The sequence below is a fragment of the Triturus cristatus genome, chromosome 9 (genome assembly GCF_964204655.1).
Source record: "Triturus cristatus chromosome 9, aTriCri1.1, whole genome shotgun sequence".
Taxonomy (NCBI): Eukaryota; Metazoa; Chordata; class Amphibia; order Caudata; family Salamandridae; genus Triturus; species Triturus cristatus.
In genome coordinates this window covers 1,277,791,329-1,277,817,598 of record NC_140592.1, presented here as the reverse complement: position 1 = coordinate 1,277,817,598, position 26,270 = coordinate 1,277,791,329, and positions in this window count along the sequence as shown.

The following is a 26,270-nucleotide window of genomic DNA, read 5'->3' as shown; positions in this document are numbered from 1 at the left end:
TTTTACTGGGCCGCTTCTGTGGGTGGCACAACCAGTGCTGCAAGCCCACTAGCAGCATTTGTATTTACAAGCCCTGGCACCCCTGGTGCACTTTACTAGGGGCTGATAGTAAACCAAATAAGCCAAACATGGAAACCAATCAATGTCAACATTTTACCATAGGGAGAGCATATGCAACTTAGCACTGGTCAGCAGTGGTAAGGTGCCCAGAGTCATAACAACAGGTCAGAAAAAATACAGGAGGAAGGCAAAAAGTTTAGGGATGACCCTGCAAAAAGGGCCAAGTCCAACAACTACCTACTCTAGTGTGGCCTATTAAACTCTCTTGAGTTGTAGAAAGGGTGTGCTATCCCTTAACACACAACTCTAAGTTCAGTAAAACTTACTGTATCCTAAAGCTTGTATTAGATGTACCTAGGGTACCTTTAGTAGTTTTCAGTTAGTTACTCATTTGAGATTATCTGATAAAACAATATCAAGCTGTAATCCCACACGCTGCCCACCAATGTGAGAAGTTGGCCTGATCTATGCTGTCCACTAGTTATAGTGGGCACTTTCTATCAGTCCAAACAACCCCTTATTGGTTATAGGTTAAAGACAACCTTTATTGAAAGCTATCCTAGTGGTATCTATGGAGAGCAGCCTTCGGGTTAAGTCTTGAAGGAATGTAAAACAACTTGTTTTACCAGTCTATAATCTCTTGAGTCACTAAATGAAAGATATCCACACCAGGTATATATATCAAATATATGTATTTATTACTAAACACACCCTCCTAGTCTCTTTATGAGACTAGGGGTCAAAACACATAAGTTACACTTCAATAATCACAGTAAAATAGCACAAATACACGTCAGGACCATATACTACAATAGTGGTATAAGGACCACGACTTAACTAGACACAAGGCCTAGAGCCTGTAGAATCGCTGGGACCCCAAGGAACCACCCAAGGTAGTGACACAGGGGACCCACGGGGGCCGTGTGCAGTGTGTGAACACAGCCGCGAGCTCCCGTTAGCTTCTATGGGGAAAGTCGTTGTTAGATTTTTAAAGATTAGGGACACTTAAAAATGAGTCAGGACCAAACTCTTCTGGACTTAGGATGTTCTAGGTCTAGCACCCACGGGAGCACCGGAATACTTGTGTTACCTCACCCAGGGAAGCCGGGTGCATTGGTGTCTTTTGGTGTCGGGTCGCGTCGTCGATTTCACTGGGAGCTGGTGAAGAAGTGCTGCTGCCGTGAAGATGCGAAGTGTCCGAAGAGATCCAAGCCTGGATCGAAGATGGGAAGAATCTGAAAGCAGAGGAGACAGAGTCTGGGTCACTTGCCAGTGTCTACGAAGGCGATGAGCAGATGCCCACCGATGTCGGGTGATTTCAGGTGAAGGAGGTGAAGCTTGACTCTTCAGCCACGAGGACTAGGAGGCGTCGAGGACAACCAGGAGTTGGATTTGCCACAAAGGATGTTGAGTGCTGCAGTGTCGGTCCCCGGATTGGACACAACAAGCCTTGGCAACAGAAACCCATGCAGAAACGAGAAAGATGCTTCGGTGCAGACCAGCAAGGTCTGTGGGACTCACCACTTGGTTGGGAGTCAGGGCACGCCTGGAGCAACCAGGAAAAATCAAGGAAATGCGAAGTTACCCCCTCAGGGACCCACCTGTCAACGGACCATGGATCGCGAAGGGACCTCAAGACAAAACACAAAATGGCAGCCCACGGGTCACTCGGAATGACCAAGCCAACCGTCTTTGGTGGATTCAGTGCTGGAGGTGGGGGCTACAAGTCAGCCCAAGCACGACTTCAAGAGATGTCGAGAAGACAATGCACTTGCAGAAATGTACGTTGACCAGAAGTTCCGGTTCCACGCTACTCACGAGGGTTGCGGGTCTCAGCTTTGCTGGGGACTCGGGTCGGCCTCTGAGATGTCTGGAAATCCTCTTCCTGGGCTGCAAATACTTCGGAGTCCGGCGGGAGCTTTGATGATGAAGACCAGCAAATTGCTTTGTTGGTGCCTGCCAAGCAGGGGAGTCACTCCTTAACCCCAAGGGAGATTTCTTCAGTCCTCTAATCTTGAGCAGAGCGTCGAAGGTCCAGGATTCAGTGTCAGAGTTTTGTCCACGGTAATCTAAAGTCCTAAGGACAGGGGTCCCATACTTATACTATGGTAGGGGGTTGGACATACTCTGGGGACACACCTATGGGAGGGTTTGGAAAGAGGGGTGGCTACACCCATTTCCTTTGTCCAGTTTCGCGCCAGAGCAGGGGCTGGAAGCCCCTGAACCGGTTTGAGTTGGACTATGCACAGGGACACCAAATGTGCCCCCAGTGCAGGACTTCAATTGTACTCAGAGAGTGCTCCCTCCCAGCCCCAATACACATAAGCCTGTCTGGGTGGTGGTTACACCTCCCTGTGACAGGAAACCTATTTTCCAGGCCTCCCCTGCCGGAACTTTGGTCAGCAGCAGGAGGCTAGACCTGTGTCTGTGGCTGCAGCATCCATTTTGTGATGCCAGGGCTCTATTAAGTTTCTGCTGGGTATACCAGTGCTGTCATGTCAATCACTCTAGAAGGGTGGGGTCATACTCACACACCAGTTACTGGTGTGGGGGTATGATTCCAAGTTGTTTGACACCAAACACAACATGTTTCTGTGCAGCCAGTCCAAAGTTAGCATTTACTGTTTGGTTATAATGCACTTAAGAGTATATGGTCAGGCTGCACTACAAACAGCTTTAGAGAAGGGTCTCCAAACACTGCAGAGGGGCTCTGCTCATGCAGGGGCACCCTCTCTCATAAAAACCAAGCACTTTGCCTTCAGGATTGATCAGGCCTGCCATAGGAGTGACTTATAGGTTTATAAGTGTGTATATATATAGTGATATAGGTAACCTATATCACAGTAAGGGGTGCAAGCACCACCTTCCCCAGGCTGCAGTAGCAGACCTGTGGTGTTATTTGGGGTGGCTTTCCAGGGGTGGCGTAATACATGCTTCAGTCCCTAGTAGGCCTCTGGGGTACCTATGCCCTGGGTACATAGTATACCATATACTAGGGACCTACAAGAGCACCTTAGATCCAATCTGTAATTTACCTAAAGTACATTGAATCATTTTAGAGAGGAAGCAGCTAGGCTGGGGCCCTGAATAGCAGGGTCCCAGCCAGACTAAAGTCGAAAAACAGTGAAACATCAGCAAAAAGTGAGGGTAAACATGTGAAGCAGATCCTACTCTCCTACAAACCCTACTACACGCTTATTCTGAGTACCACCACTTGGAGCTGAACTAGGGGCAACAGTTGCCTTAGGAGCAATGGTGGCTGGAGTTGAGTCTTTGGACTTGGTACAATCACTTGTCCAATGGGTTTTCTGCTTACAGATTTTACACCATGTTTTCTTTTGGCCTTTTTCTTTATTAGATTGCCCACCAGATGCAGATTTTTGGGGCCCTTGAGAAGACTTCTGGTCTTTATCCTTATCCCTGCCCTTGTCAGAGTTTTGAGAATCCTGCTTCTTGGAGTCGCGAACTTGGTTCTGAACCTTCTGCCTCACCCTGGTTCTGACCCATTTGTCTGACTTCTGACCCAATTCTTGGGGAGAGGTCAGATCAGAGTCCACCAGGTACTGATGCAACAGCTGATTTCGACAATTATTAAGGATCTGCTCCTTCATAATCAAATTGTATAATCCTTTAAAATCACACATGTTACTGCCAAGTAACCAGCCCTCCAGAGCCTTAGTAGCACAATCTACAAAGTCAACCCAGTCTTGAGTCTGTGCCTTTTGGGTATCTCTGAACTTCAACCTGTACTGCTCAGTGGTTAGGCCAAACCCACCTATCAGTGCACTCTTCAAGACTGTGTAATTGTCAGCATCCTCTTCTTTAACAGTGAGGAGCTTGTCTCTACCTTTGTCTACAAGATTGTGGCCCACTGCTAATAATGGACCCTCTGCACTTTGCAGGCCCTCTCCAGTGCAGTTATCCATTTGTGGATGTCATCCCCACTCTGGTAGGGAGGGATAATCTTGTTCAGGTTCCTATGGTCATGAGTATGATCTCTACCTCTAGGGACACTGTTGCTGCCACCATGGGGCTCTAGCCCCCATCTATGTGAAGCTTCCTGGAGCTCCAGGGATTCCCTGTCCAATGCTAATTGTTCCCTCTTTATCCTAAGCTTAGCTTCCTCAAACTGGATCAGTCTGCATCTTCACTCATAAGAGGACTCCATCTTCTGGGGGGAAATGGTCCTATGAGAGACAGAGGTCCCTCCAGATGCACCAAAATGATTAGACTCCATTGAAGGAGATCTTGATCTTCTTGGCACACCACCAACCCTTCCATATGGGGTATAGAGAGGGCCACTGAGGCCTTATCCCTCACCTTCAGGATGGATTGGATTTTCCAGGTTAGAATCATCTTGATCCTCCTGGTCAGCGTCAGAGTCCTGGTCATAGGTGTTGTCACATCTTGGCCTTTCCTCTTCTGCTGCCCCACCAAACTTGCCTACCTCATCAGACCCTGGGGGTCTTTCTGAGGTCATCTAACAGAAGAGCCTCCATGAGGCGTTGAGTGTTTGCACTCCTCCATGTCTTCAACTTCCTAGCTGTGCACATGTTTCTCAATTCCACGAAGGTGAGATGGTCATACTTGGAAGTCAAGGAGCCACTGGCTTCAGGCCTTGAAGACATACTAGTGTAGTGAGGTTTTGCACCTACCTAACCTAGTGGGAGCTACTAGACTCTCTTGCGTTGGGTAAAAGTGGTGTGCTGGTCCCTTTGCTAACCCAACTCCAAGTTCAGTAGAACTTACTTTATTCTAGACTTGATTTATATGTACCTATGTACCTATAGTGGTTTTCAGTTAGTCACTCAAAGAGATAATCTGGTAAAGCAATAGCAAGCTTGAATCCAACCGCTGCACACCAATGTGAGAAGTTGGCCTGGCATATGCTGTCCACTAGTTCTAGTGGGCACCTTGTACCAGTCCAAACAACTCTTATTGATAATAGGTTTAAAGACAACCTTTATTGAAAGCTATATTAGTGGTAGCTATGGAGAGCAGCCTTCAGGCTAAGTCTTGAAGGAGAGTAAAGCAGCGTGTTTTACCAGATTATAACCTCTTGATTACTAAATAAAAGAAGAAAAACACAAGGTGTATATGAAATATATGTATTTATTTCTAAACACTCACTACTAATCTCTTTATGAGATTAGAATCCAAGATACACATTAATACAGTTCTAAAACGACAGTAAATAGCACAATATACAATTGCCCATAGGGGCGGAACAAACAGTATATTAAGAAAGTGGTATAAGAACCACGACTTGACTAGACACAGTGCCTAGAGCACGTAGAATCGCTGGGACCCCAAGGAACCACCCAAGGTAGTGACACAGGAGACCCATGGGGGGACGCATGCAGTGTGAGAACACAGCCGAGAGCCCCGTACTATTCTATGGGAAAGTTGCGGTCGGAATTTTAGAAGTTAAGGAGACTTAGGAGAGGATTTTGAGCAAACCCCTTTAGACTTAGGGGGTTCTAGGGCCAGCACCCACAGGAGCACCGGAGCACTCGAGTTACCTCACCCAGGGAAGCCGGGTGCATAGGTGTCAAATGGTGTCGTGAAAACTGCATTCAAGGAACGACTGGACAACAACGCACACAACAGCAAGGAACTCTTCAACATCGTCAAAGAGCTCTCCAACCCCAACGCCGGAAACAACGACATCACCCCTTCGCAAGACCTCTGCAACTCCCTCGTCTCCTTCTTCCACAACAAGATCGCGGACATACACAACAGCTTCAGCTCTCTACCGACGAACGCCACGACCGAACCACCGCCCCCCACCACCACCCTCCGCGCCTGGACTCAGATCAGCACCGAAGACACCGTCCGCACGATGAACTCCATCCACTCCGGATCTCCGACCGACCCCTGCCCTCACCACATCTTCAACAAGGCCGACGCTGTCATCGCACCCCACCTGTGGGACATCATCAACACCTCCTTCGACACCGCCACCTTCCCGGAGAGCTGGAAGCACGCCGAACTCAGCGCCCTACTCAAGAAGCCATCGGCCGACCCGACCGACCTCAAGAACTACCGCCCCATCTCGCTGCTCCCGTTTCCAGCAAAAGTCATCGAGAAGACCGTCAACAAGCAACTGGCCGCCTTCCTCGAAACGAACGGATCCCTCGACCCCTCGCAGTCTGGCTTCCGAGCCAACCACAGCACCGAGACCGCCCTGATCGCAGCCACCGATGACATCCGAGCGCTACTCGACAACGGAGAAACAGCGGCCCTCATCCTCCTCGACCTCTCCGCGGCCTTCGACACTGTCTGCCACCGTACCCTAGTACAACGCCTCAGCAACATCGGAGTCCAGGAGAAGGCACTGGAGTGGATCATCTCCTTCCTCGCCGGAAGGACACAGAGAGTCCGTCTCCCTCCGTTCAGATCTGAAGCCACCGAAGTCATCTGCGGCGTCCCTCAAGGCTCCTCGCTCAGTCCAACCCTCTTCAACGTCTACATGAGCCCCCTCGCAGACATCGCACGCCAGCACAACCTCAACATCATCTCCTACGCCGACGACACCCAGCTGATCCTCTCCCTCACCAACGACCCCGCCACCGCCAGAGCCAACCTTCACGAAGGGATGAAAGAGGTAGCCGAATGGATGAAGAACAGCCGCCTGAAACTGAACTCAGACAAGACGGAAGTCCTCATCCTGGGACCCTCACCCGCCGCGTGGGACGACTCCTGGTGGCCCCCCGCCCTAGGCAGCGCACCCAAACCAACAGACCACGCACGCAACCTGGGCTTCATCCTGGACTCCTCCCTCTCCATGACCAGACAAGTCAACGCCGTCTCCTCGTCGTGCTTCAACATACTGCGCATGCTACGTAAGATCTTCCGGTGGATCCCCACCGAGACCAGGAAGACGGTCACCCAGGCCCTCGTCACCAGCCGTCTCGACTACGGCAACTCCCTCTACGCCGGAACCACCGCCAAACTCCAAAAGAGACTCTAGCGGATCCAGAACGCCTCAGCGCGACTCATCCTGGACATCCCCCGTTGCAGCCACATCTCCGGACACCTGAGAGACCTGCACTGGCTCCCGGTCAGCAAGAGAATCACCTTCCGTCTCCTCACCCACGTACACAAAGCCCTACACAACCAAGGCCCAGGAAACCTCAACAGCCGCCTCAACTTCTACGCTCCCAAACGCCAGCTTCGATCGACCAGCCACGCCCTCGCCGCCGTCCCCCGCATCCGAAGAGCCACCACAGGGGGACGGTCCTTCTCCTACCTCGCCGCCAAGACATGGAACTCCCTCCCCACCCACCTCCGCCTGACCCAGGACCACCTCACCTTCAGGAAGCAACTCAAGACCTGGCTGTTCGAGCAGTAGCGGACCCCCCAGCGCCTTGAGACCCTCCGGGTGAGTAGCGCGCTATATAAATGCGATGATTGATTGATTGATTGAATCGTTGTTGATTTCAATGGCAATCTGCTGCGAAGTGCTGCTGCCGGGAAGGAGAAGAGTGTAAGGTGTGATCCAAGCCTGGATCAAAGATCAGAAGAACCTGAAAGCAGAGGGGACAGAGTCTGGGTCACTTGCCAGTGACCAGGGGCACGATAGACAAATGCCCACCGATGTCAGGTGATTCAGGTGCGAAGAGGTGAAGCTTGTCTCTGCAGCCACAAGGACCAGGAGGCGTTGACGATGACAAGGTGCTGGATTCCAGCTGTCCCGCGAAGGATGTCGAGTCCAGCGGTGTTTGTGCCCGGATTGGACCCAACAAGCCTTGGCAACAGCAACCCACGCAGAAAGAGAAAAGAGGGCACGTCTAGAGCAACCAGGTAAGCCCAATTAAAGTTAAAGTTGCCTTCACAGGGACCCACCAGTTGACGAACTAGGGATCGCGAAGGGACCTCGGGAGAAAACACAAAGGGCCAGCTCACAGTACACTCGTGGAGTGTAGGTGGGCAATCTTCAGTGCAAATGCTGCTTGGGGTCAGGACTACAAGTAACACAAAGCTCAGCTGCAGGAGTCGCTGGAAAGCTGATGCTTCTGCAAAGTGACGCGGTGTCCAGGGGTTCGGGTTGCACGGTCGCCTTGAGGGATACAGGCCTCAGAATTGCTGTGGGCACTGAACGACCTCTAAGACCACGGGAGCCCACCTCCTGTTTTGCACAATTCTTCGGAGTCCGGCGGGAGCTTCGGAGATGCAAACCGGTCAGATGCGTCTTTGGTGCCTGCCAAGCAGGGGAGTAACTCCTTTACTCCAAGGGAGATTCTTCACTCATCTAGTTCAGTGTAGATGATCGAAGTTCCAGGATTCAGTATCAGAGTTTCGTCCAGGTGTAATCTAAGGTCCTGTAGCCAGGGGTTCCTTCTTTATACCCAAGGAAGGGGTGGGGCAAACTCTAGGGACCCACCTATGGGTGGATCAGGAAAGAGGGGTTGCAACACCCATTTCCTTTGTCCAGTTTCATGCCAGAGCAGGGGCTAGTAGCCCCTGCAATCGGTTTGAGCTGGACAATGCACAGGGACACCAAATGTGCCCCCAGTGCAGACTTCAAAGCACTCTTGGAGTGCACCCACCCAGCCCCAATACACTAAAGCCTGTCTGGGAGGTGGTGACACCTCCCTGTGACAGGAAAGCTATTTTCCAGACCTCCCTTACCGGAGTTTCATCCAGCAGCAGGAGGCCAGACCCGTGTCTGTGGCTGGCAGCATCCATTTTGTGATGCCAGGGCTCTGTTAGCTGGTACCGGGTATACCGGTGCTATCATGTCTCTCCCTCTAGAAGGGTGGGATCCTACTCCCACACCAGTTACTGGAGTGGGGGTATGATTCCAAGGTGTTTGCCACCAAACACGGCATGTTTCCGTGCAGCCATCCCAAAGTTAGCATTTATTGTTTGGTTATAATGCACTTAAGAGTATATGGTTTGCCTGCATCACAAACAACCCCGGAATAAAGGTTCCGAAGGCTGCAGAGGGGCTCTGCTCATGCATGGGCACCCTCTCACATAACACCCAGCACCCTGCCTTCAGGATTAGTAAGACCTGCCATAGGGGTGACTGATAGGTTTATATGTGCAGTGATATGGAGAGATATAGTGAACCTATATCTCTGTAAGGGGTGTGTGCACCACCTTACCCAGGCTGCAGTACCAGTCCTGTGGTGTCATTTTGGAAGGCTTTCCAGTGGTGGCATAATACATGCTGCAGCCCCTTGTAGGCCTCTGGGGCACCCATGCCCTGGGTACATAGTATACCATATACTAGGGACTTATAAGGGTACCCCAGAATCCAATCTGGAGTGTACCTAAGGTACTGTTAATCAAGTTAGAGAGGAAGCAGCTAGGCTGGGGTCCTGGTTAGCAGGGCCCCAGCCAGACTAAAGTCGAAAAACAGTGAAACATCAGCAAAAAGTGGGGGTAACTATAAGCAGATCCTACTCTCCTACAATTCATGAGTGATCTCCAGTAGACAGTCTAAAGTTCATGAGTGACCTCCAGACTGTAGACGGTCTACAGTTCATGAGTGACCTCCAGGCTGTAGACAGTCTAAAGTTCATGAGTACCTCCAGGCTGTAGACAGTCTACAGTTCATGAGTGACCTCCAGGCTGTGGACAGTCTACATTTCATGAGTGACCTCCAGGCTGTAGACACTCTACAGTTCATGAGTGACCTCCAGGCAGTAGACAGTCTACAGTCCGTGAGTGACCTCTAGGCTGTAGACAGGATACAGTTCATGAGTAACCTCCAGGCGGTAGACAGTCTACAGTTCATGAGTGACCTCCAGACTGTAGACAGTCTAAAGTTCATGAGTGACCTCCAGTCAGTAGACAGTCTTCAGTCCATGAGTGAACTCCAGACAGTCTACAGTCCATGAGTGACCTCCAGACAGTCTAAGGTTAATGAGTGACCGCCAGGCTGTAGACAGTCTACAGTTCATGAGTGACCTCCAGGCTATAGACAGTCTACCGTTCATGAGTGACCACCAGGCAGTAGACAGTCTACAGTTCATGAGTGACCTCCAGGCTGTAGACAGTCTACAGTTCATGAGTGACCTTCAGGCTGTAGACAGTCTACAGTCTACAGTTCATGAGTAACCTCCAGGCTGTAGACAGTCTACAGTTCATATGTGACCTGCAGGCTGTAAACAGTAAAGTTCATGAGTGGCCTCCAGACAGTCTACAGTCCATGAGTGACCTCCAGACAGTCTACAGTTCATGAGTGACCTCCAGGCTGTAGACAGTAAAGTTCATGAGTGACCTCCAGACAGTCTAGAGTTCATGAGTGACCTTCAGGCTGTAGACAGTCTACAGTTCATGAGTGACCTCCAGGCTGTAGACAGTCTACAGTTTATGAGTGACCTCCAGGTTGTAGACAGTAAAGTTCATGAGTGACCTCCAGGCTGTAGACAGTAAATTTCATGAGTGACCTCCAGACAGTCTACAGTCCATGAGTTACCTCAATCAATCAATCAATCAATCAAGGCATTTATATCGCGCACTACTCACCCGGAGGGGTCTCAAGGCGCTTGGGGAAGGAGGTCTTCTACTGCTCGAACAGCCAGGTCTTGAGCTGTTTCCTGAAGGCGAGGTGGTCCTGGGTCAGCCCAAGGTGGATGGGCAGAGAGTTCCATGTCTTAGCCGCCAGGTAGGAGAAGGATCTTCCTCCGGAGGTGGCTCTCTGGATGCGAGGGACGGCGGCGAGGGCGAGGCGCGCGGATCGTAGCTGTCGAGTGGGTGCGTAGAAGGCGAGGCGGTTGTTGAGGTATCTTGGGCCCAGGTCATGGAGAGATTTGTGTGCGTGGGTGAGGAGTCTGAACGTGATCCTTTTGTTGACAGGGAGCCAGTGTAGGTCTCTCAGGTGGCTCGAGATGTGGCTGCGTCGGGGGACGTCTAGGATGAGTCGGGCGGAGGCGTTCTGGATGCGCTGAAGTCTTTTCTGAAGCTTGGCTGTTGTTCCGGCGTAGAGGGTGTTTCCGTAGTCTAGTCTGCTGGTGACAAGGGCCTGGGTGACCATCTTCCTGGTCTCGGTCGGGATCCATCGGAAGATCTTGCGGAGCATGCAGAGGGTGTGGAAGCAGGATGAGGAGACGGCGTTGACTTGTCTGGTCATTGATAGGGAAGAGTCCAGGATGAAGCCCAGGTTGCGTGCGTGGTCCGTTGGCTTTGGTGCGGTGCCTAGGGCTGGGGGCCACCAGGAGTCGTCCCATGCGGAGGGTGATGGTCCAAGGATGAGGACTTCTGTCTTGTCCGTGTTCAGCTTCATGCGGCTCATGTTCATCCACTCGGCGACGTCTTTCATCCCTTCGTGCAGGTTAGTCCTGGCGCTGTCGGGGTCTCTGGTGAGGGAGAGGATCAGCTGGGTGTCATCGGCGTAGGAGATGATGTTGAGGTTGTGTTGGCGTGCGATGGTCGTGAGGGGTTTCATGTAGACGTTGAAGAGGGTGGGGCTGAGCGACGATCCTTGCGGGATGCCGCAGATGACTCCGGTGGCTTCAGATCGGAACGGAGGGAGGCGTACTCTCTGTGTTCTGCCGGCGAGGTACGAGGTGATCCATTCCAGAGCCTTCCCTTGGATACCGGTGTTGTTGAGGCGTTGGACTAGGGTGCGGTGGCAGACAGTGTCAAATGCTGCGGAGAGGTCCAGGAGGATGAGGGCCGTAGTTTCCCCGTTGTCGAGTAGGGCCCGGATGTCGTCGGTGGCTGCGATGAGGGCGGTCTCAGTGCTGTGGTTGGCTCTGAAGCCAGATTGCGATGGGTCGAGGGATCCGTTCGTCTCGAGGAAGGCAGACAGTTGCTTGTTGACGATCTTCTCGGCGACTTTGGCAGGGAAAGGAAGGAGCGAGATTGGGCGGAAATTCTTGAGGTTGGTTGCGTCCGCTGTTGGTTTCTTCAGCAGTGCGCTGAGCTCGGCGTGCTTCTAGCTCTCCGGGAAGGTGGCTGTGTCGAAGAAGATGTTGATGATGTCTCTGAGGTGGGATGCGATGGTGGAGGCTGCTTTGTTGGAGACATGGTGGGGGCACGGGTCCGTTGGAGAACCGGAGTGGATGGTGTTCATCATGCGGGCCGTGTCCTCGGGAGTCACCTTGGTCCAAGTCTGGTGAGTGACGGTGGTGTGCGAAGGTTCCACCGATGGGTGCAGGGGTGGAATCCCGAAACTCTCGTGGATATCGGCAATCTTGCGGTGGAAGTACGAGGCGAGGGAGTCGCAGAGGTCCTGTGAAGGGGTGATGTTGTTCCTTCCGGTGCTGGGGTTGGAGAACTCCTTGGCGATGATGAAGAGCTCCTTGCTGTCATGGGCGTTGTTGTCCAGTCGTTCCTTCAGGGATTTCTTCTTGGTGGTGCGGATGAGCTGGTGATGTCTGCGAGTTGCGAGTTTGAGGGCGGTCATGTTGTCGGCGGTCTTGCCGAGGAGCCAGGCCTTCTCGAGTGTGCGGCAGGCCTTCTTGGAGTCCTTGAGTTTGTCGGTGAACCAGGGGGCCTTCTTGCTTCTGGGCTTGGTGGGTGGGTTCTTCAGTGGGGCGAGGTCGTCGGCACCGGTGGTCAGCCACTGCGAGAAGTTGCGGGCTGCTGTGTTGGGGTCCGTTGTGCTGACAGGTGGGTTCTGGCTGAGGGAGGAGGTAAGCTGGTCGGCCGTGATCTTGCTCCAGTTTCTGTGGGGGACCTGCTTCGGGTGGTGGTGGATCGTGTTCTTCCTGAAGCTGAAGTGGACGCAGCTGTGGTCGGTCCAGTGAAGTCCGGTGGAGTGGCTGAAGGAGATGTGTGTGCTGGACGAGAAGATCGGGTCGAGCGTGTGGCCGGCGTAGTGCGTGGGGGTGTTGACCAGTTGCTTCAGTCCGAGGTTGGCGAGGTTGTCCAGCAGGGCGGTGGTGTTGCGGTCGTTGTTGTTCTCCAGTTGGAAGTTGAGGTCTCCGAGGAGGATGTAGTCGGTGGAGGGGAGGGCGTGTGGGCTGATGAAGTCCGTGATGTCATCGCAGAACTGTGTGCGCGTTCCCGGGGGTCTGTAGATGAGGGTGCCTCTGAGGGTGGTCTTTGGGTCGGTGTGGATCTGGAAGTGCAGGTACTCGGCGGCGTTGAATGCGTCGATGGAGTCAGTCGAGATGCGAATGGTGTCTTTGTGTACGATAGCGATCCCTCCTCCGGTCTGGTTGACGCGATCCCTCCTGATGATCTTGTAGCCGTCCGGGATGGTTATGGCGATGTCGGGGGCTGAGGAGGCGTTCATCCAGGTTTCCGTTAGGAAGGCGACGTCAGGAGCAGCGGTGTCGATGAGGTTCCAGAGTTCCACGGCGTGTCAGTGGACGGAGCGGGTGTTGATCAGGATGCACTTGAGGTGGTCGCTGTTGTCCGTCTTGAAGGGCGCGGTGCAGGTTCGGAGGCAGGAGAAGTTGCAGGCTCGGCAGACGAAGGGTCCATGGGTGCGTCGCGGTGATGCTCGGTAGCATCCGGGGGTTCGGCCGGTGTTGAGTGCGATGAGTGTTGCGGCAGCGTAGGTTCTGCGGGGGGGGGGTGGCGGACGCGGGTGCCAGGGGGTCTGGCGCTGGGCGCGGTCCAGGCGCAGACGGGCGCAGACGGGCTTACCTTTGGCGCACCTTCAGCGCACATAGGGCGCGCCCGCTGCGCGCGTCCGCTGCGCGGTCGCAGAGGGGGCGTCATAAGTAAGGAGCCGGGAGGGAGGGTCAGCCGGGAGGCGGGGGGACCAATGGGCTGCAAGGGGAGGCGGGCCTGGGGTCAGCGTCGGCGGGAAGGAGGAGCGGACCAGGGGCAGCGGCGGAAAATGGCGCGAAAAAGAGGTGGCTGCGGCACCTACCAGGAGCGAGGGCAGCGGTGGAGAGGCGGAAGGTGAGGGCAGCGAGCGTCAGGCGTCAGGAGGCAGCAGGAGGCAGTGGCGGAAGCAGGAGGCCGCAGGCAGTGGCGGCAGCAGGAGGCGTCCAGGAGCGGCAGGCAGCAGGGGTGAGGAGCGACCGGCTGTGGGGGAGAGACAGACAGACAGTCTACAGTTCATGAGTTACCTTCAGGCTGTAGACAGTCTACAGTTCATGAGTGACCTCCAGGCTGTAGACAGTCTACAGTTCATGAGTGGCCTCCAGACAGTCTACAGTCCATGAGTGACATCCAGACAGTCTACAGTTCATGAGTGACCTCCAGGCTGTAGACAGTAAAGTTCATGAGTGACCTCCAGACAGTCTACAGTTCATGAGTGACCTCCAGGCTGTAGACAGTAAAGTTCATGAGTGACCTCCAGACAGTCTACAGTCCATGCCTGACCTTCAGACAGTCTACATTCCATGCCTGACCCCCATGCCACAAGTGACAGCTAGGCGGCAAACAGATCACCAGAGCCTAGGAGTGAACTCTGCCGTCCGCAGACGTCGCCCATGATCAGTCATCTATGATCTGAGAGCGGCGCGTGCCTCGGCTCCCGGAAGCGACCCCAGCATCCTTTGCTGCCCAATGGCTCGGAAGTAACAAGGTCAATGCGAGCCCTGCGCCCCGGGCCGCTATCTCTTCTAATGGGACTGACTGCTCCTTCCTCCGCCCTAGGAAGGCGTTCAGGGCTGCAAAGGACGCATCTTCCACTGATTAAGCAATGTGCAGAACCCCTGGCGGCCACGTTTGAGTTTAATGGGTTAATTAGAGGCCTTCAAAGCGCCCTGCTGGGCCTGGCTGCGGCCGGACAAGGGGCTCAGTCGACTGGATGAATGCATTGAGGCGGCGGCGGCTCAGTGTCCGGGGCACAAACACCCACTGATGCCTCTGTGCGGGGCTAATGGGGCGGACGGGATCGGTGTCGGGAGGGTCGGGGCGGGGAGGGCCGTGAAAGGCGGGAGCTGGTGTCACTATCCGGGCTGGGACTTGTGTGCGCCCGGGGGCTGGAGGGAGTAAAAGGGATCAGCACAGACAGGAGCACGGAAGAAACAGGAGCACGGAGGGAGCGGAGGGAACAGGGGCCTGGAGGGAGCGGAGGGGACAGGGGCATGGAGGGAGCGGAGGGGACAGGATCATGGAGGGAGCGGAGGGGACAGGGGCATGGAGGGAGCGGAGGGAACAGGAGTGTTGAGGGAGCGGAGGGGACAGGGGCATGGAGGGAGCGGACGGAACAGGAGTGTTGAGGGAGCGGAGGAGACAGGGGCATGGAGGGAGCGGAGGGAACAGGAGTGTTGAGGGAGCGGAGGGGACAGGATCATGGAGGGAGCGGAGGGAACAGGAGCATCGAGAGCGGAGGGAACAGGGGCCTGGAGGGAGCGGAGGGGACAGGAGTGTTGATGGAGCGGAGGGGACAGGAGCGTGGAGGGAGCGGAGGGGACAGGGGCCTGGAGGGAGCGGAGGGGACAGGGGCATGGAGGGAGCGGAGGGGACAGGAGCGTGGAGGGAGCGGAGGGGACAGGATCATGGAGGGAGCGGAGGGGACAGGAGCGTGGAGGGAGCGGAGGGGACAGGATCATGGAGGGAGCGGAGGGGACAGGGGCACGGAGGGAGCGGGGGGGACAGGAGCGTGGAGGGAGCGGAGGGGACAGGGGCCTGGAGGGAGCGGAGGGGACAGGAGCGTGGAGGGAGCGGAGGGGACAGGGGCATGGAGGGAGCGGAGAGAGCAGGGGCGTGGAGGTAGCGGAGGGAACCGGAGCGTGGAAGGAGCAGAGGGACAGGAGCGTGGAGGGAGCAGAGGGGACAGGAGTGTTGAGGGAGCGGAGGGGACAGGAGCGTGGAGGGAGCAGAGGGGACAGGAGTGTTGAGGGAGCGGAGGGGACAGGAGCATGGAGGGAGCAGAGGGCACAGGAGCGTGGAGGGAGCGGAGGGGACAGGAGTGTTGAGGGAGCGGAGGGCACAGGAGCATGGAGGGAGCAGAGGAGACAGGAGCGTTGAGGGAGTGGAGGGAACAGGGGCATGGAGGGCGGAGGGGAACTGCTTCGGTTATAGCCAGTACCTAGACCCTCGTCAGGACGGCCCTGCAGTCCGCCCCCCGCCCCTGCCAGTCCGCCCCCCGCCCCTGCCAGCGCCGCCGGTGCCACCCTCCTACAGGTGCGTCGCTTCCGTCTAGCCCTGGCTCCAGAGCTACATGAATGCCTCGGGCGGCAGCTATCAGTCATTCTCAATGTATATTCAATTTATAAACAAGTGTTATAGTGTTCATCTTTTCATTAAAACAAACAGCGCCACCATGTGGCAGACTGTCATAAGTGCCGTTGTTGGCAATTAAGTGCCGGTGCCGAGCACTAGAAACCACCGGCTCAAATTAAGCACTGGACCTAGCCCGAGATAATGTACAGCCTGCTTCAGGGTAAAGTCAGCCACTGTCAAGGTGGACGCTCTGGTACATTAGAGCCCATCAAAGAATGCTTCATACATTTACATTTACATTTATTTAAGACTTCTGTATAGAGGTGCGTGGAGCCCACGCACAGGACGTACCACCGGCTCGGTGCTAGGAGGAGTTAGGAAGCTACAAAGAGAGAATACAGAACAGTAACTGTGTCGGATGGTCCAATATGGCTGAAGACCGAAGGGTCGGTAAAGGGCAGAGAACTCCGAGGTGGCAAGGTAAAACCACACTAAAGTCTTGCATTGTATATACTTTTTATATTACATGTTAGATAACTTGAAAAGGGGGTTTTCTTGAAAGCGCAGCTAATAATGAGCAGTGATTGGAAGTAGAATATTTTTGAATGAAGGTTTTGTTTACCGTTCAACTAACAAATAGTTGCATTTACCATGCATTTGTGGATTTACTCCATTTGCCACATAATTTCCTAATTTCACGAACAATTGTTTCTGTCTGAGGTTAGTAGCGGGCGAGCCAACAGATTAACAGGGGAAACCGAGCCAGATCACAGCCAAGGGTCTGGCTCGGCCCTGACAGCCCGTGCAAGAGCCGAGCCAGATCACAGCCAAGGGTCTGGCTCGGCCCTGACAGCCCGTGCAAGAGCCGAGCCAGATCACAGCCAAGGGTCTGGCTCGGCTCTGACAGAGTGGTCTGGGGCTGCCACTAGAGCGGGGCAATACATAAGTCACAGGGAACTCTGCTATATTTTCAATGTTTCAATGTTTCCTATCAAATATGGGGGTTTTATACCACTCCATTTTGTACAATGAAAGGAGATTAAAAAAATTGTTTTAGCAAGAGGTATTTAACTAAAACTAGGATGCGAGGGGTTACATTTGTGCAGTAAGGTAAAATCCCACTGAGAGCCCTCTCGACATGCGTGCAAACTGCGGTGCAAATAACTGTGTTTTTCTCATAGTCTAAGGGACTGTTGTAGTGAGTTGAGTGTGACTTTTACACTAAGTAATACATGTGCGTAATATATATTATCTGCTGCCGGTTGCCGGTAGCTAGATATAGTTAACCATGTTTCTATAGGAAATGCGTTTTCTGACTTGTCTATAACTTTGGAGCTGTTTGACGAACTTTCATGAATTTTTCAAAAAAGAGGGCACAAGTGATCCTAGTTGTGCATGGAAAGTTTCAGATTGAATCCTTAAGTGGGGGCTGACAACAGGGGGCTGGGGGAGGGTTAAAAAAAGTGTTCACTCCCATAGAGATTTTAGACAGGACGACAGCCCAAATCGTTGGATGGAATATAGCAAATTAGGTAGAAAGGAAGCTCATGGTCCAGAAAGCACTCTTATTATTATTTCGTGTAAATTCTTTCAGTAGTTTTTGAGATATTGAAGGAAATCCAAATTCGTATATCTAGGGTCGCAAAACCTTTACAATGACGAGCTCGTGCAGAGGTCTGCAGAGCTCTGATTGGCTGCCAACACTTCAACCAGGAAATGTTCTCAGCTATTTAGGGACTCGGCTTCAGCTGAGTCCCATTAAAAAATAATAATAATAACGGAAGGCAGAGTTGAGTACTCTAACCCCTAGCCATGGTCTTCAGCTGGGACCCTACCAGGGCAAAAAAGTATTTTAAAACAATTCACAGTAACTTCCATGACAATTCACGAGCATCCCTGTGAATAAAAAAAACCCTCAGTCTCCTGCACTTGTTTTTAATGAAGCCCCGCGTTGGACCAGGCCCCGGTACATGCATATTTTTATTAAAATCAGTCAGTCAGAAACTCAGAATATCTTTATTTTGGCCACACGGGCCATAAAATCACATAGAATAAAACAATACATTGTGTGCAAAATATAGCCACGTCGTATATAAAATGTCAATTTTTAAATGGCACTATAAGTATGCATTCATATCTGCGTTCTTAAGTTAAATAGTCCAACTCCTCTAAACGCCCTCAGGCAGAGGGCTGTGCAATATACATACAATACACGTCCTCTGCATTATCTGCGCAACGGGAGACAATAAAGTGCAAGTAAACAAAGGACTATGTCATTCAAGTATTTCAGGGAGCACCTAGATAATACAATTTATAAGAAGCTGTCCAAATCTAGAGATACAAAAAGCTAAGAGTAGTGGCTATAGCAAGATTAAAATGAAAGAGTAAAATTCTAAAAGTTATAAAACACCTCCGCAGTAAGTGATTTGCAAAAAGGATAAATGAACGGCACCCTGGTTGCATTCAATCAATGTAGGGAAAAGGGTACCTAATGCAGAATGCCTAGTAGGGAGTGTTAGACTGAGATTGTCCTATGTGGTCTTCTTTAAGATGGCTCTACGGGTGCACCACATAGGGTACAAAAAGCGCCAGATGGAAAACACAATAGGCGTGTCGGTGCCATACTTGAAGAGCCTAAAAGCCTCTGAGCAGTGTCTAGACCCCATATTCGTACACAACTGTAGCAACCTGCGAGACCGTGACTTCCTGTAGGCAGGGCAGAAGAAAAGTACATGCATTTCAGTTTCCTCCATGTGCTCACGCGCTGGACAATCTAGATTACGGGTGACCGGCCACTTGTTGGTAAAAGATCGGCGCGGGAGCATCCCATCTCTGAACTGGAGGAAAAGCTTCTTCGCTAGAAGCGGCTGGATGTAATCTAGTGCCAGTTCTAGCCTATATTGCAGTTTTACTTCCATGAACCTAGAAGTTAAACACCCAAGCTTGGCCCCCCTCCACAGCTGGGCCAGTTTGCATTCTCTGCAGGTCTCTCGGAGTGCCTTTCTGGGGTTCTTGGGACAGGTTTCTTCAGTAAATATTTTTGGCAAAACTGCGGCATCTCCTTGGATAAAACGAGGTTCCAATCTGGCCCTGATGCTCATTTCACGGCACTTACACATATACGCATAGCAGGTACCTCAGCTGAAGCTCCACTTCAGTACAGCACAAATGATCCTAACTTCTTGGGCTTCGGAAAGGCAAAGCAAGAGTGTTTCCTCTCGTATTCCACTTTGAAAAACAATGTGAAATCTAGGCGTGGGTGGAGACCGTGTAGTCGCACTATGCAGAACTCCGCAAAGTGCCGAAAAAAGTCAGCCCGCGTTGCTCCGTGAGCGGCAGAGTCCAGTACGCCACGCTATTTCCACTGATTTTCTAGCACCAAGAGTATCTCCAGCACGAACAGCATCCCGCAGCGAGCCAGAGGGCCCTACTTTATCCTGCCGCTTGAGTAGAGTTTCTTCTCGAGGGGCAGCTTCCTCAATGTGAGCGCCAGCTTTCTGAACATGGTTATACAATAATGGGGCGACCCTGTGTCCCTCAGAACCGGGGTATGGATAAGAAAACAAAAAACAAAGGTTCTGTCGGGTTTTACAATTATTTCTTGTGAGAACGCCTAGTATTAATATATTATTCTGTAGTTGTCAACATAGGTATCTCAGTGTCCAGACACAATAGAAAACATAGCAAGTAATCAAAGGCGTGACACAAATTGCTGTCTACTCACTCGTTTTCATATAAATAGAATCATTCATATATATTTTTACACATTTGTAAACAAGGCTGTCAACACGAAGTGAGGTTTGTAAAGATAAGTGAACAGTGACATTAGTGCTCAGTGCTGGTGCTCAGTGTGCAATATGTACAGTGGGCTTAAAATATGTACATGGGAAAGAATAGGCCAGAATTTTAGGGAGCAACAATAACTCTGCTGTGTAATGAATATTCTTAATCACACAGAGCCTTGGTCAATCTGGACCATGCAAGGTCATCGACGTTTCAACCTAAACTCAGCTCCATTAGGTAGTCAAGGCGGGTCTTCATCAGGACAAAGAACGAGGGTTAGGGGTGACAGCCCAAAGATAACCAGAGTGACTCCTGGTTATTCATACATCTTTGAAGATCCTTGTAGTGGGATCCAAATTAATTACACCAAGCAACGCAAATCGAGTGTAAGATCCGGGTGATGAGTCTCGGAGTTAAAGTTAGTGACAGCAAGGGAGGATTCAGTGCTGCACATCGGAGACAGGCATGTGTCCTGTAGATCCGCATCCGTTTGTCAAAGAGAGTCTTTCTGAACATGAGCGCTTGCGACTTTCCGTGAATGCCTGCGTTCAGAAATCTCGCCAGCAGGTGGTTCTGCATGGGATTTTTCTCGCTCATCAACTTAACATCGGCTAGCCACGCAAGAGAATAAACTCTGCTACTCTTTACAGAGTTTTTGGAAGACACCATACTATGCATAGTGGGACAAACTCAGCGAACTCCACCAGCGTAGTGAATTTCTTCACCCATCCCTACTGAAAATCCTTAATGGAGGTGAATGCAATCTGATCTGGGGTGACTGTGATGAGTGGTTTGTTACTTGTCATGTCCTAGTAAGTGCAGAGTCCATGGTTCTTGCTTGTAATTACCCGCAGTATGCAAATGCCCAAAATCTATAGCACCACTTACACATCCGCTCACAAACACAAACAGGGACTCACACACCCACTCACAGACCTATCACACCACTCAAAGACCCACTCACGGACCCAGACAGGCACTCACACACCCACTCACAGATCCACATAGGCTCTCACGCACCCACTCGCAGACCCACCCAGGCACTTACACACCCACTCACAGACCCATAGTAACATTCACAGACCAAGATATGCACTCACACATGCACTCACAGATCCACACAGGCGCTCACACATCTACACAGATACCCATACAGCCACTCATACAACCACTCACACACCCACTCATCGACCCATGCAGCTACTCACATGCCCACTCTCAGACCTATACAGCCACTCACAGACCCATAAAACCACTCTCATACTCACTTGCAGACCCACTCACACAGGTTACAGTTAGGAAATAAAATAAAAAAAATCATACATTTCACTTAAAAAAACCAAGGTTACAGGGACATTATAATTAGGAAATAGAATTTAAAAAAAACCTTAGAAATTCACCCAAAAAACAAAGGTTACAGAAACGTTTTAGTTAGGAAATGGAATTAAAAAAAAAACCTTAGAAATTTACAAAAGAAAACAAAGGTTACAGGGACATTATAGTTTGGCCCAGATTTCTCTCATAAAAAAACATTGAAATTCAGCAGTTAAAGTTACCTGGGCTAACTATAACTTAGCCCCTCGCAATGCGCTGCTTATGACCTCACATATCACATCACTCATGACACGGTCAGTGACATTACTGATGACATCTCAAATGAGATCACTGAGGACATCATCCACAGAACCACTGACACACCGATTCACACCCTATACAACCTTTCCTACACCCAGTCACACACCCACACAACCACTCATATACCTATTCACAGGCCCATACAAATAATCAAACAACCACTCACTCATCCATAGAGCCACTCACACAACTACTCACTCACCCATACAGCTACTCATACAACCAGTCACTCACCCATACACCAATCATACAGCCACATACTCATACATACAGCTACTCACACACCCACGTATTCACCTATACAGCCACTCACACAACCACATGTATACCCATTCACACATTCATATAAGCACTCCCACTTCTGCCCACCCACCTATACAGTCATTCACAGACGCTCATTCTCCAATACAGCCATTCACGCACCAACTCACTTAACCAAACACCCACTCAAACAGCCACTCAGTCACCTATACAGCCACTCACACACCCAGTCACTCACTCATACAGCCATTCAGACACTCACTCACTCACCCATAGAGCCACCGACACACCCACTCACTCAACAATACAGCCACTCACACAGCCACCAACACAGCTACTCACGCATCCATTTATACACCCATACAGCCAATCACACACCCACTCACACACCCATACAGCACCTCAGATACCCACTCACACACGGATACACACAGTCACACATCCACTCACATAATATATGTTAGAAGGAGGATCATTCAATAGTCGTGCTCCCAGTATGCTAATCTAACTTTTGTAGTAGGTTAGTATCTATCTTTAACACTCATAAACTCTCAGAAAACACTTACGGGGCAGTTATAGTTAGATCTTCTTTTCCATAGATGGAGTGTTTTTTGGTTTGCTAATAACTTCGTCTCGATGTGACACATTTTCTGGAAACTTTACAAAAAATAAGTGAATCTACCTTATTTCCTTCCTAGAAAGTTTTGGAGTGAACCGTTAAACAGGAAGATAAAAAGGGTCCCAAAACGCAACCCCCCCTGCATTTCCCATACATTTTTTTAGGCCCAAAAAGAATTAAAAAGACAAAAGTGCTGCAATCCCAGGAGACTCACAAGGAATTAAAAATAAATTAGCGGCTGGGCGTCATTTATTCATTTTAGCCTTGTGGAGCCTACCTTTTACGACTCGCTCCGTGCGCTCTCGTGCCTACCACCGAAGGGTCAAATTGTGGGACTTTCCAGTGTTCTAATAAGCTTCCGAACCCTCCCCTGCATGCGTATACTGACTTCCAGCCATTTGGGTGCTACTTGGCAACTGCGATCCATTCCCAAACCATGATGGATTTTGTGGAAACCAGCCTGCTCATACTTGAAGCCAGTCTGCTCATGCTTGAAACTACATTACCTAGAATCCCCTGCTCACTGCTTCATCTTCACCCCTGCAGGCCAAGGATGGGTGGAGGAATTCAGCTCACCTGTGGCTGTCAGCTGCTAGCCTGCTCACACCTGATGCATGTGATTGCTGCGGCTGGAATCAACCCGGGGAAGTGGGCAGCAGATCTTTGTGACTGGTGGTGAATGTTTGCATTGTTCAGCACTCCGCCCATAATTTGTTCCTTTTGCTTTTGTCACCCTCAGTGGGAAGGGTATGCCCAGACGTGGGTCCATTTCTCATGCACCACTAAATTCAAGCTAGCCTGGCTGATGAGGGGTGATGCCCCGAAACCGGTCCCAGGATGCTTGTTTCCGGTCCAGGGAGAACCTGGCTTGGCAGTTCGGGCTGGACTGTCCCCATGAGGAGCAGGGTCAAGACTGATTTGCATATGGCTGGGTCCAAGCTAGGATGGCGTGTTGAGCAAAATAACAATGGATTTAACCCAGATCTTTGTGACTGATGGTGAATGTTTGCATTGTTCAGCACTCCGTCCATCATTTGTTCCTTTTGCTTTTGTCCCCCTCAGTGGGAAGGGTAAGTCCAGATATAGGCCCCATGCTCACTGTGCCACTGGATTCAAGCTAGCCTGGCTGATGAGGGATGATGCCAGTAACTGGTACCAGGATGCTTGTTTCCGGTCCAGGGAGGGCCATGCTTGGCAGTTCGGGCTGGACTATTCCATGAGGAACAGGGTCAAGACTGATTTACATATGGTCCTCAGCAAAACAGAGGTCCTCATCTTTGGCAATCATGCCAACTTTTGGACCTCAGACTGGTGGCCGGACGAACTAGGGTTTCTCCCAGAGCCAACCAGGAAAGCAAAAAACCTTAGTGTCATCGTTGACAACAAACTCACCTTTGTGGAGCAGGTAAACGCGGTAACCTCTGCGAGCTTCCATCTCCTTAGAATGATAAGAAAAATAAAATCATTCCTACCAGCAGACTGTCAAAGGATAGTGATATCAGCTCTAATCCTATCGCGGGTGGACTACTGCAATAGCCTTTACCTTAACATCCAAAGAAAACACGTAAACAAGCTTCAGTTAATGCAAAATGCAGCAGCCAGGCTGCTGACAGGGACACCAAAATTTGTTTCTGTCAAAAATAAAATAAAAAGACTACACAGGCTCCCAGTGAAACAACGGGTACAATTAAAATCTCTGTGTACGGTCTTTAAGGCCCTCCACGGAATTGGCCCAGACTACCTGAAACGGCGTTTCAAATGTACATCCCTAGAAGAGCTCTTCGCGCAGCCGAAGCAAAAAGGGTTGCTATACCTCTAGCAAAAAAAGCTAGCTGGGGGGGTAGAAGTTTTGTCACATGTGCCGCTCGGGCATGGAATGAGCTTCCGTTCCATTTTAGGAACGCCACGGAGCTCTTGGCATTCAGGAAAGGGCTGAAAACCTGGCTTTTTGCCACATAGGTCAATGCTCACACTGTGATCAGAAAGACAGTAGCCAGCTCCAGGACACCCTTGGGTAACCGTGCACTCTAAAAAATGCATTTCACATAAGATAACATAAAATATGTCTGGTTGCAAACTGGGGTGGCGTGGTGAGCAAAAAACAATGGATTAAACCCAGATCTTTGTGACCGGTGGGGAATCTTTGCATTGCTCTGCATTCCTTCCATCATTTGTTCCTTTTTCCCAATGGGCAATAGGCCACTCCCTTTTAAGGTGCCGGGCCCTGGGGCCCTGAAATCGTCCCGCGGAGGGAAGCCATGTGCCTCCCTCCCCTTCACAATTATTCCAGACCTAGGGGATGGGATCCCTGGGGCCCAAATCTGCCAGAAGAGAGGGGCTGCATGAATCCTCCCCTTCACTATTATGTTGGGTCCCGGGTAATGTGGTCTCCAGGCCTTAAATTGTCCCTGGGAGATTAGCCTGGTCCCTTTTCCTCTTCTAAAGGTACCGGCCCCAGGGGCATAGGGTCCCGGGGTGAAAATGGGCCAGGGAGGGGGGCTGCATGATCCCCTCCCCCAAACAGTAATGCCTGTCCCTGAGGTTCCTGGGGCGGAAATTGCCCTGGGGAGCAGTGGCCGTGTGCACCCCTGCCCGTTCTAAATTTAGCTGGGCTCCAGGAATTGGATCCCTGGGGCTGAAATAAACCCAGGGAGAGGGCTGCATTCCCTGCTGCCCCAAACTAGCATGCGGGGCCTCAGAGATGGGAGCTTGCTGCCAAAATCAGGCTAGGGAAGTGGGCAGCATGCCCCTCCCTACAACTGCAAAATGTGCCTTCCCCTGGGGATGAAGTCCCTGGGCCAAACTAGACCCAGGGAGCCGGGCAGTGTGCCCCCTGCCCCTGAAAAGTGCACAAGGGATGGGGTCCCTGGTGCCGAAATGGGCTGGGGGAGGGGGGCTATGTGCCGCTCTTCCCATAAAAATTGCCCCAAGGGGATGAGGTTCCCGTGGCCAAATCTGTCACAGGGAGTGGGGACACACACGACCCCTCCCCTGTATTGAAAGGAGTGATCCTAGGGGATGGGGTTCTCAGGGCCTAACAAGGCTTGGGGAGAGGGCCAAATTGCCCCTTCCCCTTTATTTAAATAAGTGGCCCCAGGGGATGGGGTCCCCAGGGGTGATAATGGTTCGAAGAGGGGTGTGCCTGACCACCCTCCCCTTTAATTAAAAAAAAACAGTTCAGGGAATGGGGTTTCCAGGGCTAGGCCCTAGTTAGGTGTGATGAAAGGATCTGGTTTAAGAAAGTAAAAACCTTATAAATTCACTAAGAAAGTTTTATGTAGGTGAATATGTGGGTGATAACATTACCGTTTTGAACAAAAAAAACACAGAAATTCACCAGTTATAGTTAGCAGTCCAAGCTATAACTTGCACCCTGCCACTACTTCTGACCTCACATATAACATCACTCATTACATTTTCTATGACATCACTAATGACATGTCAAATGACATAATTGATGACATCACTGACATCACTGATGACATCATCCAATGAGCGTGTTAGTTTGTTTTATAGTTTACATACTGGCAAGTAAGTACCATATTACTGGTCTGCCTAATGTTGTACAGCCTGTGTCCAGCTAATGGGTGTAAGTGTTTACATAACACATCTGCTCCTAATACATCATACGTGTGTAGAGGTATTGAACACATGATAAACCTTTGTGTTCAAGAGTATTTCTGTGTGCAGGTGACAGTAAACTTGTTTTCATTATGTTCCACACAAGTTTTTTGGTTCTGCAGAAAAAAGTTTTTAACACAAGTACGTTTTCAACACAAGTAAGAGTCTATGTAGTAGATACTAACATTTGTAAAAGCCTTCAGGTATTAGACAGAACTGTGTCAAGATGACAATTTCAGCATAACTTAGGAGACTGTGC